This window comes from Mesoplodon densirostris, chromosome 16, assembly GCF_025265405.1.
Source record: "Mesoplodon densirostris isolate mMesDen1 chromosome 16, mMesDen1 primary haplotype, whole genome shotgun sequence".
NCBI classification, from domain to species: Eukaryota; Metazoa; Chordata; class Mammalia; order Artiodactyla; family Ziphiidae; genus Mesoplodon; species Mesoplodon densirostris.
In genome coordinates this window covers 29,785,951-29,801,481 of record NC_082676.1, presented here as the reverse complement: position 1 = coordinate 29,801,481, position 15,531 = coordinate 29,785,951, and the positions used below count along the sequence as shown (strand labels likewise).

The window sequence follows — 15,531 nt, the reverse complement described above, 5'->3', positions numbered from 1 at the left end:
GGCCTAGCCGCTCCACGGCATGTGGGATCTTCCCAGACCGGGGCACGAACCTGTGTCCCCTGCATCGGCAGGCGGACTCTCAACCACTGCGCCACCAGGGAAGCCCGTCAATCAGTGTTTTAAACCAAGATCTAAAAGTCAAAGTCCCTATAATGAAATCATCTACATAGAAAATAGGAAAAGAATAACACAACATGCTTCATACACATCAAATTCTACAACTCCCGATTTGAAAAGAAATGCAAAGTAGAATTCTCATCCCTTGTGATTCACCTTGCTAACCTAATGCCTTGAGCAAATGCAGTAGCAGTCACACACATACCAGGTTCCGTTATTGCTCATGACTGACTTAATTCAGAACTAGAAAAAGAAAAAAAAAAACTGGTTTGTATACAACAGGCCCACGAAGTGTTAATACCTATGCCAAACATCTTTAGAAATATTTAACAAATCTAGGAAAATATAGAATCCTATCAAAATTAGAACTATTTTAAACAAGAGTTGGTTTAGAAAATTCTCTCCACCCTCTTGCTTCTATTAATTACTATTTAAAACAAAAATGGAATTAAAAAGCAATTCAAAGGGCTTCCCTGGTGGCACAGTGGTTGAGAGTCCGCCTGCTGATGCAGGGGACACGGGTTTGTGCCCCGGTCTGGAAAGTTCCCACATGCCGCAGAGCGGCTGGGCCTGTGAGCCATGGCCACTGAGCCTGCGTGTCTGGAGCCTGTGCTCCGCAACGGGAGAGGCCACAACAGTGAGAGGCCCGCGTACCACCAAAAAATAAAAATAAAAAAAATAAAAATAAAAAGCAATTCAAAACTCTTAACATCAAAGTTATTTATAAAATGCTTAATGGAACCAGCAAAGTTCTAGCTTCGTTTGAAAAATCAACCTCTAGACTTCAAGGTCAACAGGTATCAAATGCAAGCAGTGCTCATCATGCTTTCCCAGTAAAACACCCGAGATGATACAAAAGACTGTGGTGGGGGAATTTTCTGGGGCCTCAACTCCACATGCTCTGGCTTCTGAACCGAAGCAACATGCATAGTACAGCAGAGGCAGGAAAGGGACAGGACTCACCCTCTTCTACCTCTGTTCAGGAATACAGAAAACTTAGGTACCAGAAAAACAAGCAGCAATTCAAAAATTACAAGAAAAAACTTTTTTTTGGTTTCTAAGCACTGATAAATGTAGTATTTGCTTGCTGTAAAAGTCTCAAGCAATACTCAAGTTTATGAAGTGAAAAGTGAAAGCCTCCCATGTTTTCATTTGCCTTTCCTGGTTCAGTATTGGATCAATAGTTCATACAGTTACTGACATTTGTATTTATTTGGTGAATTGTCTTTGCCCATTTTTCTAACAGGATATTGGTCTGTTTCTTATCTATAGGTACTCTCTCATATTAGGATGATATTATGGTTTTTTCCTGACATATGGTTGCAAATATTTTTTCCCCAATTTGCAGTTTATATTTTAGTTTTGTTTATATTATCTTTTTTTTTTGCGGTATGCGGGCCTCTCACTGTTGTGGCCTCTCCCGTTGCGGAGCACAGGCTCCGGAGGCGCGGGCTCGGTGGCCATGGCTCACGGGCCCAGCCGCTCCGCGGCATGTGGGATCTTCCCGGACCGGGGCATGAACCCGTGTCCCCTGCATCGGCAGGCAGACTCTCAACCACTGCGCCACCAGGGAAGCCCTATATTATCTTTTTAAGCAGTCAAATTTTATGCAATCTTTTCCTTCTTGATTCTGGACTTGTGTCATGCTTTACCCTAAATAGAGGTGAGCAAATCTCTGATTTTAGTAAGACCTGCAAGCTAAGAAACAATTTTACATTTTCTATTGGTTGGAAAAAATAAAAATAATAATATTTCATGATACGCAAATTATATGAAATTCACAAACTCCAGTGTCCACAAATAATATCAAACACAATGGTACTCATTCACTGATGTATTGGCTATGTATGGCTGGCTTCAACATTACAATGGCAGAATCGAGTGGCTCCTTGTATATGTGGTACTCACAGAGCTTTGCACTGCTGCTCAGTGTACCACACATCGCAGTGATGAAGTTGCAAGTCAACAGCGTTTTGAGCGCTACACATGCATACTGGCATACTGTGATAGTTTTTTTGGGGTTTTTATTACCAGTGCATAGCCATCAAGTCAAAACAAGAAAAGAGAAAAGTGGACTTTGTCATGCTTTTAAGGCACAGTGGAGAGTGTGGATTATTGTTATCAAGTCAGATGGGAAAGCACTGTGTTTATTATGCAATGACACTACAGCTGTGCTAGAAAAATTCAATATACATCAACATTACCAGACTAAGTAGTCATCTCAATATTCCCAATTCACAGGAAAGCAATGGTCAGAAAAAGTAGAAAATGTGAAGTGGAATATCTCATCACAGCAGAATTTCTGGAAGGAAGAAAGAGAGGGAGAGAAGAAAAAAAAATGAGGCTGCAACCAAAGTAAGTTTCCAAGAAGCTCATTTGTTAGCCAAGCAAGGAAAGTAATTTGCCAATTGTGAGTTGATAAAATCATGCTGGGAGTTCCCTGGCGGTCCAGTGGTTAGGACTCTGTACTTCTACTGCTCGGGGCCTGGGTTCGATCCCTGGTCAGGGAACTAAGATCCCGCAAGCCATGTGGGGTGGCCAAAAATTAAAATTAAAATTAAATAAAATAATGTTTGACTGCAGGAGCTCAAGAAATGTATTCAGAGAAAATAAACTTAAGACTATTATTAGCCTTTCAGCAAAACCAGTTGCTCCAAAAGTTGAGGACAATGGAAATAAAATTAATAATCTATTTTTTTAAAAGGCAAATGATTTCAAGTTGATTCCCCTGTCCCTTGATGAGTTAGATGTTACTAATACTGCTCAGTTGTTGTTGTTTACTCAAGGAGTCAATGCCAAGTTTAAAGTATTTGAAGAAGTAGCTTCTATGAATAGTCTGTGTGGCTAGAAGCTGAGAAAATACTAATTTAGAACAACCTGAAGTAGAATCTGCTAAGATGAGTTATAATTGATGATGTTTGTAAAAATATATATGGAGTAGAAAAAGGCTTAGTTGGAACTTACAAAGCTTGTGAAGATATAAGGTGGTTGTTTATTATTTTTCATCAGCAGGTACTGTGAAAAATATTTGAATTTATCATGGTACTGAACCAATAGTGTCAATGATGAACTTCATTCACTGTCATGGGCTAAATCACTGTCAGCAGCAGAAGCAGAATAACCTGTCTTGCCTGCCCACACAGCAGTTTGATGGCTTAACAGCTGTAAAGTTTTACTGTGATATATATTTTTTAAAGCTCAGGGCTGAGATTGAAGTTTCAGAACAATAAGACCATTTTCAGTCACTATTATCACTATGATCACAAATGAAACTTAGCTTTTGCTGCAGATTTTATACTATTTAATAAATTCAACCTAACATTATAGGGCAGCACTGGACTTACATGTGAAACTTAAACTGCAGTTAATTCATTTACACAAAAGCTAGTAATGTCAAGCTGCTGTCAAAAGTTAAAACAAAAAGTGAGATCTCAGTTCTCAAACAAATTTGCAGTGGATATATATTTTTAGCTCAAACTATAATTCTGGAAGCATTTTTAGGACTTCAATGCAAGTGCAAAGAAAATTTCCATCTTTCAAAATCTATTTAACAGTGCAATTATGGCACTTACACCTAACCTTCAACTGGAAGTAATTAATCTAAAACGTAACGATATGCTAAAAGGCAAATACTAAGAGAAAAATCTAATGTAATTCTATAAATGTTTCCCAATTAATTAATATGTTCCATTAAAATCATATGCTTGTGGGCTGACACCAATATTTGGCTGTACATCTGTGTGAAGATATTTCCAAAGATGAAATATGTAAAATCTCATTACAGATCAGCATTAACAGATGAACATTTGCAATCAATTTTGATGACAGGAAACAGTAACTCTGAACCCCAATTAAGCAAAATGTATCACCTAAAAAAGAAGTCCATTTTTCTCATCAGTATACCTGTATTACAAAAAGTTGTACTCAGTAATAAGAATAATTATTATTACTATTATCATATTTGAATTTCATCAATAATAAATTTGTGGAAATGTGTTTTCTTTCTTGTTATAAAGTACCTACACAAGAGCCTCAATTTTGCTTTTTGGACTGCGAAGTCTAAAATACATACTCTTTGGCCCTTTACAGAAATTGTCTAATTACCTTGCTTTGGAGAAAGGGTTTTCTTTAGCCTAAGCACATAAAAGCATCACCTCTTACTTCCTCCAGGGAATGGTAAAAACTTTTACCCAACACAAATAGGACCCGGGCCTGGTTGGTTACATGAAAAAGTACAGTAAATCAGGTAATCAAAAAATATATATATGTATGTAATTTAAATATTTGATTTTTACTTAAAAATACATGTACATTCATCTGCCAATATTTTGGTAGAATACCAAGGCCTCTTCTTTAAGTACAGATATGCTAATTAATGTTTCTTGCATAGATCATCATATCCATAATACATATTGATGATTTCAAGTTTCAGTTTCTTTAGCGTGGAACAAAAACTTAGACAACTGTGAGACAAATGAGTACAGAACCTTGAATAAGATTTTTATGGTTTCTTTCCCTTAATCTTTTAAAGTGTTCATGCCCAAAACTAGTAAGAAAGTAATCTGGAAGGGAGGGACTTATATTTATCCAATCCTTCCAGGATCTTCAACTTAACTTTCTTAAAAACAACTATTTTTACATATTTTCTTGGTTTAAATAATATATAATTAGGTTACAAGATTACAATAAGTATAATTGGCATAAAAGGAGGTTTAGAACATACTGATCCCTGAAAGTAAAAGTTCAACTAGTGATTGCAGAAGGCAAGGTATACTCGAGAGTAGTCTGTCAGCCATCAGTGTTCAGATCATTTTAAGAATCATTCAGTACATTCTAAAGAATGCAAAGTGTGGTGTGGAATTCCCTGGCGGTCCAGTGGTTAGGACTCTACACTTCCACTACAGGCAGCACGGGTTCGATCCTCGGGGTTGGGGAATTAAGATCCTGCATGCCGCGCAGCACGGCCAAAAAAAAAAAAGTGTGGTTAATTCAGTAATCTGGTTAAGCATACTCTGTAATCTCGTGATTATTTGAGCATAGTCTAAATTAGTAATCTTTATGTATTTTCCCCCAAAACAGCCTACTGTGGCAGGACCATTTATTGAATACTCCATCCTTTACTCCCTGATTTTTTAAAAAAATAAATAAATAAATAAATTTATTTATTTATTTATGGCTGTGTTGGGTCCTTGTTGCTGCATGCAGGCTTTCTCTAGTTGCAGTGAGCAGGGGGCTACTCTTCATTGCGGTGCACAGGCCTCTCATTGCAGTGGCTTCTCTTGTTGCGGAGCACAGGCTCTAGGCACACGGGCTTCAGTAGTTGTGGCACAAGGGCTCAGTAGTTGTGGCTCACAGGCTCTAGAGTGCAGGCTCTGTAGCTGTGGTGCACGGGCTTACTTGCTCCACCACATGTGGGATCCTCCCAGACCAGGGCTCGAACCCGTGTCCCCTGCATTGGCAGGTGGATTCTCAACCACTGCGCTACCAGGGAAGTCCTCTTCCTGATTTTTATATGTTATTTTTATCACATTCTAAATTCCTCACATATCCAGGTCTGTTTCTGAACTTACTATTATGCTCTAAATACTTGTTTTGTCTATTCCAACACAAATGCCAAACTGACTTAAACACCTTTAACTTCCTGGTATACGGTACTATCTGGAGGGTCAAGTGTCACATACCCTCCCCACTTCTACTGCCCTCCAATTATTGTTCTTCTTCAAAGTTTTTCAAATTTTTTCAACTACCGCATTTACTCTTCCAAATGAACTGTATACATTATTTGTCAATATCTCGAAAAGGCTCACATCACTGGGTTTACAAACAATTTGCACTAAATCTGTAGAATAACTTGGGGAGCACTGACATCTATATAATATCTTTATAATATTTAAGTCTCTCATATTGAGGAACAGAGTATAAATACTGAATTTATTTATATCTTTTAAAAAATCCTTCAGTAAAGCTTTAGTTTTTTCATATTAGTTTTGCATATTTCTTATTAAGTTAATTTATGCTCTCTCCTATCACCGTATCATTTTTTTAAAATTTCAAATTCTGCTAGTGTAGCATTTAACACAATTTATAAGGAATTAAGTTTTGTAAGAATAGCTCATTCTCACTTCTTTACACTTCTCCATTCATACCCCTCCAAAACAGGATGTGCCTCATTCACCTTTGAAATCTAAGCACCTGCCTAGTATGTAGCAATCGATCAAACAATTACTGTTTCCCAAACTGACAAATATCTTGCTAAGTTATGTAAACCCAATACTAATTCTTTAAAAGGGAGAAGAAAACAGATGGTTTATTCATTTGGGATAGGGAGGAGATTCTAAATCCTCCACCACCCTTGTTAACCTAAAAAATAGTACATGTCAAAAAAGATATCTTGAGGGCTTCCCTGGTGGCGCAGTGGTTAAGAATCCACCTGCCAATGCAGAGGACACGGGTTTGAGCCCTGGTCTGGGAAGATCCCACATGCCACGGAGCTACTAAGCCCATGTGCCAGAAGTACTGAGCCTGTGCTCTAGAGCCCACGAACCACAACTACCCAGCCTGCACGCCTAGAGCCCATCCTCTGCAACAAGAGAAGCCACTGCAATCAGAAGCCCGCACACCTCAATGAAGCGTAGCCCCCGCTCGCCGCAACTAGAGAAAGCCCGCGGGCAGCAAAGAAGACCCAAGGCAGCCAAAGATAAATAAATAAAATAAATTTATTTTTTAAAATAAGATATTTTGGGACTTCCCTGGTGGCACAGTGGTTAAGAATCCGCCTGCCGCTCTTTTCTCTTGTCCGCCATCCTATGGGCGGCTGGATTTGCTCCTCGCCATGTCTTCTCACAAGACTTTCAGGATCAAGCGATTCCTGGCCAAGAAACAAAAGCAGAATCGTCCCATTCCCCAATGGATTCGAATGAAAACTGGTAATAAAATCAGGTACAACTCTAAGAGAAGACATTGGAGAAGGGGTCTATAATGAGCCTCACATATGAAGTGTCACACATTATCAGAACATCACTAGTGTCTGGAACAGCTGCCTGTGTTTGATGCTCTCTCCTCTCTTCTTGATCTTTCCTCACCACTGCTCACTGTGTAGCTCAGTAATAAACATGTGAACCTTTAAAAAAAAAAAAAAAAAAAGAATCCGCCTGCCAATGCAGGGGCCACAGGTTTGAGCCCTGGTCCAGGAAGATCCCACATGCCGCCAAGCAACTAAGTCCATGCACCACAGCTACTGAGCCCGCGCACTAGAGCCCACAGGCCACAACTACTGAAGCCCGTGCACCTAGGGCCCGTGCTCCGCAACAAGAGAAGCCACCGCAGTAAGAAGCCCGCGCACTGCAACAAAGAGTAGCCCCTGCTCACCGCAACTACAGAAAGCCCTTGCGCAGCAACGAAGACCCAATGCAGCCAAAAATAAAATAAATTAAAAAAAAAGATATCTTCCTTCCTTTAAAAGTCTTTCATAAATGAACTCAGTACAAACCTTCTCTGAATTTAGTTATTTTTCAGCCTTTACAACCTCACCAATAATTCTATTCCTTATGTATAAATGGAATGACCAACATTTGCTGAATGCTCTGGTAAGTTAGGTGTGTTACCTAATTTAGCTCATTTACTCCTCACCACAACCCTATGAAGTGGATGTTATTATGCCCCACTTTGCAGAGAGGAAACTGAGGCACAGAGAGGTTAAGTAACTTGCCCAAGGTTACATATCTAAGATGGAATTTGAACCAAGGCAGTCAGCTTCAGAATCCACAAAAAATAAAGAGCACATTATTTCATATTTTTATTTCATTAGTGGATAGCCTTTAGTGGGCCAGTTGAAAACCTTCATTGTGCTAAATAAAGGTCAGCATATCTACAATTCTTAACATTTTAAATTCATAAAGTTAAAAACAAAAAATAAGATCTTCAAATTGTACTTAGGAATGTTTTAAAATATTCTTAAAAAGGACTAAACATTAATAATTCTGTATTTTAAATTCCTGTTTAAATTAGGCATAAAATCTTTAGTTAAATCACTGCAGTTTTGTTTAGCAAGCTCTTAATACTTAACTGAATCACATCTATTTAACAACATTCCCAAACACCCCTCTGGGATGACCTGGAATCATCTGGCCCCAACCTTCCCAAAATGAGTTATTAAAGAATCTCATGCCTTTAAAAGAAAGGATCAGACCAGTGGTGGCAGCTGCCAAGAATGAGTTTACTGCCTGATTTCCATGACTACATCAATCTGAGACCCGTGTAAGAGAGAAGACGTATCCTTGGAAACCAACTCTTGGCTTCTCTCAATTAAGAAAAGGAGTGGGGAAAAAAAGAGAAAAGGCTTCAGAATAATTTAACTTGTGTTTAATGTGTTCATTGCACATGATAATCAATGGCAAAAGTCCTGTCCCAATCAAACTTGTGAGAAAGTTATATGGTGCCTAGTGGAAAACCCCAAATTGGTTTTACAGAGATTATCTTATGACCCACGAACAATTATTTTCGTTTCAGACTTTAAAAGAAAATCACAACAGAAGCTCTACCAGTAGAACTTCATAAATAATGTCTAATTGGGAGCAGTATTTGGTAACCCCTCAACTGTACAACTGCATGCCACCATCTGAACTGTCCACACACATCCCATATACTCCAGAGGTGTCCCTTGTTTTAGGTGCTACCAATTGTGAAATTTCAAAATGGAAGGTTTTTCCAAATTCAGGAGCAGACTGAATATACTTATGAAAATAACTATACTTCATAAGATAAGTTACAGGTCCATTCATTTCAACTTCACTTCCTATGAAGTGCAAATGAGCTTTAATGAAATATATTAAGTACAGCCTCCCAGGTTTTCTTAAACCAGGACCCTACTTCCCTGGAGCTATAAATATACTTCCTGTCATCAATAGCAATGGCTGTAGCAACCCCTCTGTTCAAAAGAACTAAAAATACATTTTTGTACATATCCTCTCTTCTGCTACCCACCCACCATTCCAAGAGGAACTGACAGAGGGAAATGCAGAGCTGTGTAAAGTTAAGCTGAGAGCAATGCAGAGACTGTAATTTTCCTTTAAAAAATAAAAAAAGGCTACCTTCAATTGAATACTGTCTAGGGAAGGTATTAATCAGCTATTACAGGGTCAGAGTAAATTTTAAATTTTTTGGAGAAGCTATTCCTGATCACAAGTTATATTTAGTTATATTAACTGTTATTTGGGGACCAGTGTAATTCAGTTAAACCATGGTAGAAATTCATGCATATTGGAACTATGTAAAGTGAGAATTTTCTGTATATAAAAGTGACTCATGGAACTAGATGGGGGTGCTCAGCCAGCTTTTTCAGTGGGGCTGGGGTCAATGAGGTAGCCCTCATGCTCATGAGACTGTTACCCACAATGGGGCTGGAGTAAAAAAGATGGAAAGCTAGATTCTAAACGTCAGAGAAAGGAGGTACAAATTCAGAAAGGAGAAACACTAGAAAAAATCCTGTGGTACTGAAACAGAACTAAACATATCAGAGTGAAATCATGGCTTTCAATATTTATAGGCATATATCGATGTTTGTGTATGTTTTGTATATACATGTGTATGTATATGTATAAATTATTACAAACCCTCCAACCACAAACCCCAGCATCTGTGTTTCACTTCCTGCCCAATAGGGAAAATTTCCACCTAACAACTTCCCATCACCACGATGATAAAGGCCCTCATCCATATTTTCCCCTCATTCCTTCTGCCTCCTGACTGACCCTAGTGCTTCTCCCATGTGGCCCTGCATAGCATGGTGCCTCCTGTGTCTGAGGAACTATGAGTAATAAACTTCCTTCAATGGCATTGACCTCTTCATGCCATCACTCAGTCGTACTTATAAATTAAATCCCAGGTACATTTTAAAACAATATCCTACCTCTGGCCTCTAATAGAGTCTAAGAGCAATGATACCCCAGAAGAAAAGAACATATCTGGTATTCAGATCTTGTTTTCTAAATATAGCCTCTAATAAAAGGTCTGAACCAGAGTTCCTTGATGAAATGGTTGATTCCACAACTGGGGCAGTGAAGGTACAAGATGAGCATGGAAAATCTCACTGTTCAAAAAAGTTAAGTAAGTGATCAAAGAATGATGGGGACATGAAAAAAGGGCACAGGAGCCAGCTTGAAAGAGTTCCTATGGCCAAATCTGGGACAATTCAACCATCAAAATAAATGATAAATGAATAACACAGGAATCCAGGAGTTCATGCTAACATGTTTAAATGATTTTAAAAAGGAAAAAAGGGATCACTTGGTGGTCCAGTGGTTAAGACTCCGCACTTTGGGACTTCCCAGGTGGTGCAATGGTTAAGAATCTGCCTGCCAGTGCAGGGAACATGGGTTCAATCCCTGGTCCGGGAAGATCCCACATGCCGCAGAGCAACTAAGCCCGTGCGCCACAACTACTGAGGCTGAGCTCTAGAGCCCACGAGCCACAACTACTGAACCTGCGTGGCACAACTACTGAAGCCCGTGCACCTAGAGCCCGTGCTCCGCAATGAGAAGCCACCGCACCTCAATGAAGAGAAGCCCCAGCTCACTGCAACTAGAGAAAGCCTGTGCGCAGCAGTGAAGACCCAACGCAGTCAAAAATAAATAAACGAATTTATTACAAAAAAAAAACAGGCTCGGCCTCCCTGGTGGCGCAAGTGGTTGAGAGTCCGCCTGCCGATGCAGGGGATACGGGTTCGTGCCCCGGTCTGGGAGGATCCCATATGCCGCGGAGCGGCTGGGCCCGTGAGCCATGGCCGCTGGGCCTGCGCGTCCGGAGCCTGTGCTCCGCAACGGGGGAGGCCACAACAGTGAGAGGCCCGCATACCGCAAAAAAAAAAAAAAAAAAAAAAAAAAAAAAAAAAAAAACAGGCTCCGCACTTCCACTGCAGGGGGCACAGGTTCAATCCCTGGTCAGGGAACTAACATCCTGCATGCCGCGTGGCATGGCAAATATATAAGTAAATAAATACATAAATAAATACAAAGAAAAAAAGGGGGAGAGAAAGCTTTTTCTTACAGTGAAATGCCAAATGATGAATGCAGAAGGAATGATGAAATTTAAAAAATTTTACCATCTGGTAACCACTATAGTAATAACTGACTCAGGCACAAATCATCAATAGATGCTACAACTAGTAGGTAAAAAGCTGATGAGAAATGAACTATTCATATAGCCTCAAAGTATCATCTCACAAAATGTATAATGTTTACTTACTAGGAAGTGCAAAACACTTCTGAACCAACTTTAACTTAAGAGACACGAAAACTAAATGCAATGTATGGTCCTGGATGGTCTCTGAATTAGAAATATAAGAGGGAAAGGAAGAGGTTTTTCTGCTTTTGTTTTTGGAGGCGGGAGTTGGGTTTTTGTTATCTTTTGGGTTTTTTGTTTGTTTGTTTTTACTGTAAAGAACATAATTGGAAGATCAGTGAAAATCTGAGTGGTGTCTGTGAATTAGCAGTATTATATCAATATTTATTTCCTGATATTAATGAGTGTGCTGTGGTTAAACAGAAGAGTATCCTTGTTTTGAGGATATACATACTGATTAAGAGGTTACAGAGCCTTCTGCCTGCAATTTACTTCTCAAATGATTCAGAAAAACTGTATAGCTACATGGATATAGTGACAAAGATAAAGCAATCATGGTAAAATGTTAACAATTTAACATTAACAACGTGTAATCTCAGTGAAGAATATACTTGGCCAAACAGCAAATAAATACTAATTTCCAAAGGACTAAAATCATATAGGCCCTATTCTTTAACTACAATGCAATTAAATCTATAAGCCAATACTAAAAAACCTCACAGTTGAAAATTAAAAGACATACTTATAAATAACCCATGGATCAAAGAATAAAAAAACCACAATGGAAATTAGAAAATAGTCTGAACTGTTACTGAAGAAATTCCAACCAAAATATTAGTAATCTGATGCCATCAATGTATAAGATAAAAAGATAATATGGTACACACCATGACCAAATTGTGTTTCATTTAAAAGCTACCTTTCTAATTAATGAAAGGTAGTTGCCAGGGGCTAGAGGGAGGTAGAAACAGGAACGTCCTGTTTAAGAGTTCCAGGTGGGGATGGTGAAAAAGTCCTGGAGATGGATGGCGGTGATGATATCACAACAGTCAATATGAACGTACACTGAACTGTATGCTTAAAAATAGTAAAAATGGGGCTTCCCTGGTGGCGCAGTGGTTGAGAGTCCGCCTGCTGATGCAGGGGACATGGGTTCGTGCCCCGGTCTGGGAAGATCCCACATGCCATGGAGCGGCTGGGCTCGTGAGCCATGGCCACTGAGCCTGCACGTCCTGAGCCTGTGCTCCACAACAGGAGAGGCCACAACACTGAGAGGCCCACGTACTGCAAAAACAGAAAAAAGAAAAAAAAAAAGTAAAAATGGTAAATTTTGTTATGTATTTTTTAAAATTATTATTTATTTATTTTTAAGGCAAATCCATTTATTCATTATTTTTGGCTGCATTGGGTCTTTGTTGCTGCACACAGGCTTTCTCTAGTTGTGGTGAGTGGGGGTTACTCTTCGTTGTGTTGCACAGGCTTCTTATTGTGGTGGCTTCTCTGGTTGTGGAGCACAGGCTCTAGACACACGGGCTTCAGGAGTTGCAGCACATGGGCTTCAGTAGTTGCGGCACACGGGCTCAGTAGTTGCAGCACGTGGGCTCTAGAGCATAGGTTCAGTAGTTGTGGCACACGAGCTTAGTTGCTCCGCGGCATGTGGGATCTTCCTGGAGCAGGGCTCAAACCCGTGTCCCCTGCATTGGCAGGCAGATTCTTAACCACTGCGCCACCAGGGACGTCCTGTTATGTATATTTTACAATGAAAATTATATAAAATGAGCTCAAAAGAATAAAACATCATTTTCTCATGGAAAGTTGATTAATGTAATTTATTATACTGACAGATTAAAGAAATAGCATATGAATATCAATAGGTGCAGAAAACGCATGGGATATAATTCAACATCCACTCACTAAAAACTCTTTGCAGGCTTCCCTGGTGGTGCAGTGGTTGAGAGTCCGCCTGCCGATGCAGGGGACACAGGTTTGTGCCCTGGTCCGGGAAGATCCCACATGCCGCAGAGCGGCTGGGCCCTTGAGCCATGGCCGCTGAGCCTGTGCGTCCGGAGCCTGTGCTCTGCAACCGGAGAGGCCACAACAGTGAGAGGCCTGTGTACCACAAAAAAAAACATCAAAAACCAAACAAAAAAAACCTCTTTGCAACAAAGAATGGAGGGGAACTTCCTTAATCTGATAAATGGTGTCTACAGCCCTAAGATCACACAGTAGGATTCAACAGACTCCTGTCAGATCAGATAACACTCTACAGAATATAAAACCTTGCACCCTTCTTTTAAAATTCTACTACAATTATTTGAAATGTAAAAGACAGAAAAAGTAGTTATCTCTTCTGTGCTGATAAGTATGTTTTGATGTCAAGAACAATTACCTTAACATAAAAGCAATTGTTCTAAGCTACTAACAGAAAAAATGGCTTCAGATCAACAACTTTAAAATCAAAATGAGGGACTTCCCTGTTGGTCCAGTGGCTAAGACTCCACGTTCCCAATGCAGGGGTCCCGGATTCGATCCCTGGTCAGGGAAGTAGATACCACATGACGCAACTAAGACCCGGCACAGCCAAACAAATAAATATATATTTTTTTAAATAATAAAAAATAAATAAAATCAAAATCATTTTGAGCAGGAAGTTAATATCCAACAATTTTTTAAAACAGTACAATTCTGTTTTCTAGAGTAACCTTTTCCAAAAGAGTTGTCCTTATTAGAGGACTCAGCAGAAAACTATGCTCTTTGAAATTTGGCAGATTAGTGATATCTTTCTATAGCTAAAATGAATAACCAGGTACCTCAACTTTGACATTTTTTTCAGACTAAACTCATTCAAGTCATGTTCTCTTCAACTGAGCAGGTTGGAGCCTGGTCTATCCATTCATTTGTGCGTTAGAGCAGGTGAACTCTTTCCTGATAACCATCTCAGTCCTGCCTGCAGTTGCTCCATGTAAACAGAGATGGAGTCACCACCTATTCAAGGCACCACCGCTGTCTTCAGCCTTCTTTATTTTCAAAGTAAGTTGGATGTGTCACTAATCAGCAACTGTACTCATGATTTCAAAGTTTTTTCCTAATTCAACAAAATTCAATTATGAGAAATGATGAGTAGAAAACTGCCTCTTATTTGGGCAACTGTGGACTCAGCTTAGAATAAGCAAAGCTGTAATCACTACTGCAGGATTTCTCAAATTTGAGAGATACAAATTACCTTTTAAAGGAAACAAAATTTTTAACACACCTTCAATGCTAATTTAAAAATTTTTATTAATGAATAAATATAAACATAACACTGTGCTATTATACAGCTATAAAACCAAAACAAACTTATATAAAACCAGTAAATTAACAATATTAATAGATAACAATAGATTTAATGCTGAAATTAAATCACCAGTCACAACACGGCTATTGCATCACCTACTACAACAGTTGTTTTTTTTTTTTAAGCTTGGCATGCCTAAACACATACGTCATATAATACTAATTCTCCCATCACTTTCCCATTCAAACAACTGCAAACAAGTTGACCAGCGTGCCTAGCACTACTTGGCCTTTCACTGACTGGTCCCACAAACTACTTACTTACAAATAAAGACATAGATAACCAATGATCCCAAACACACACACAAACATGGGCACTGAAATTGTGTGGCAATACTCAGTTACAAGGTGGGCAGTCATTCATAAGCTTATAGTTCAGGTTACTGAAATTTTAAAAACTATTAGAGTCTACTCAGAGAAACTTCTCTTCAAAATATATCCAAGGACCCCCATTTGAGATACTGCATTACAGTATGACTGTAGAGGTTCTATTGAAAACATTCACCATATCACACAATATCCCATTTAAGAGGAAAATGCCTCAAACCACAGTGCCAGGAAAGGTTGTTTCTCACTACCGATGATGGTTTCTATCTTGTAAGTCAAGTGAATCTCTTGGAACCTTCGGCTAATGTAACTTGAGAGCTCAGTATACAGTCTTCTTTAAATAACTGTATAGGATCTAATGGACTGCACTACCATCCCATGCCTCTCTCTTACCATAAGACCCTTACTTTCCCTTTACTCTGACTTCTTCTTCTTTTTTTTTTTTTTTTTCCTGTACGTGGGCCTCCCACTGTTGTGGCCTCTCCCGTTGCGGAGCACGAGCTCCGGACGCGCAGGCTCAGCGGCCACGGCTCATGGGCCCAGCCACTCTGCGACACATGTGGGATCCTCCTGGACTGGGGCACGAACCCGTGTCCCCCGCATCGGCAGGCGGACTCCCAACCACTGCGCCAC

General features: G+C 39.5%; 1 protein-coding gene across 3 annotated transcripts in view; it reads right to left on the bottom strand.

The window, feature by feature from the left end:
* Positions 1-15,531, bottom strand: part of PTPRA (protein tyrosine phosphatase receptor type A) — a 189,082-nt gene that overhangs the window by 153,854 nt on the left and 19,697 nt on the right. The window contains exon 2 of one of the 3 annotated variants that reach the window (XM_060119964.1): positions 2,322-2,419. The exons of the other annotated variants lie outside the window; for them this stretch is intronic. The gene's annotated coding sequence lies outside the window, so the exon portion shown is untranslated. The remainder of the gene's footprint in view (positions 1-2,321; positions 2,420-15,531) is intronic. 3 annotated transcript variants of the gene reach the window in all.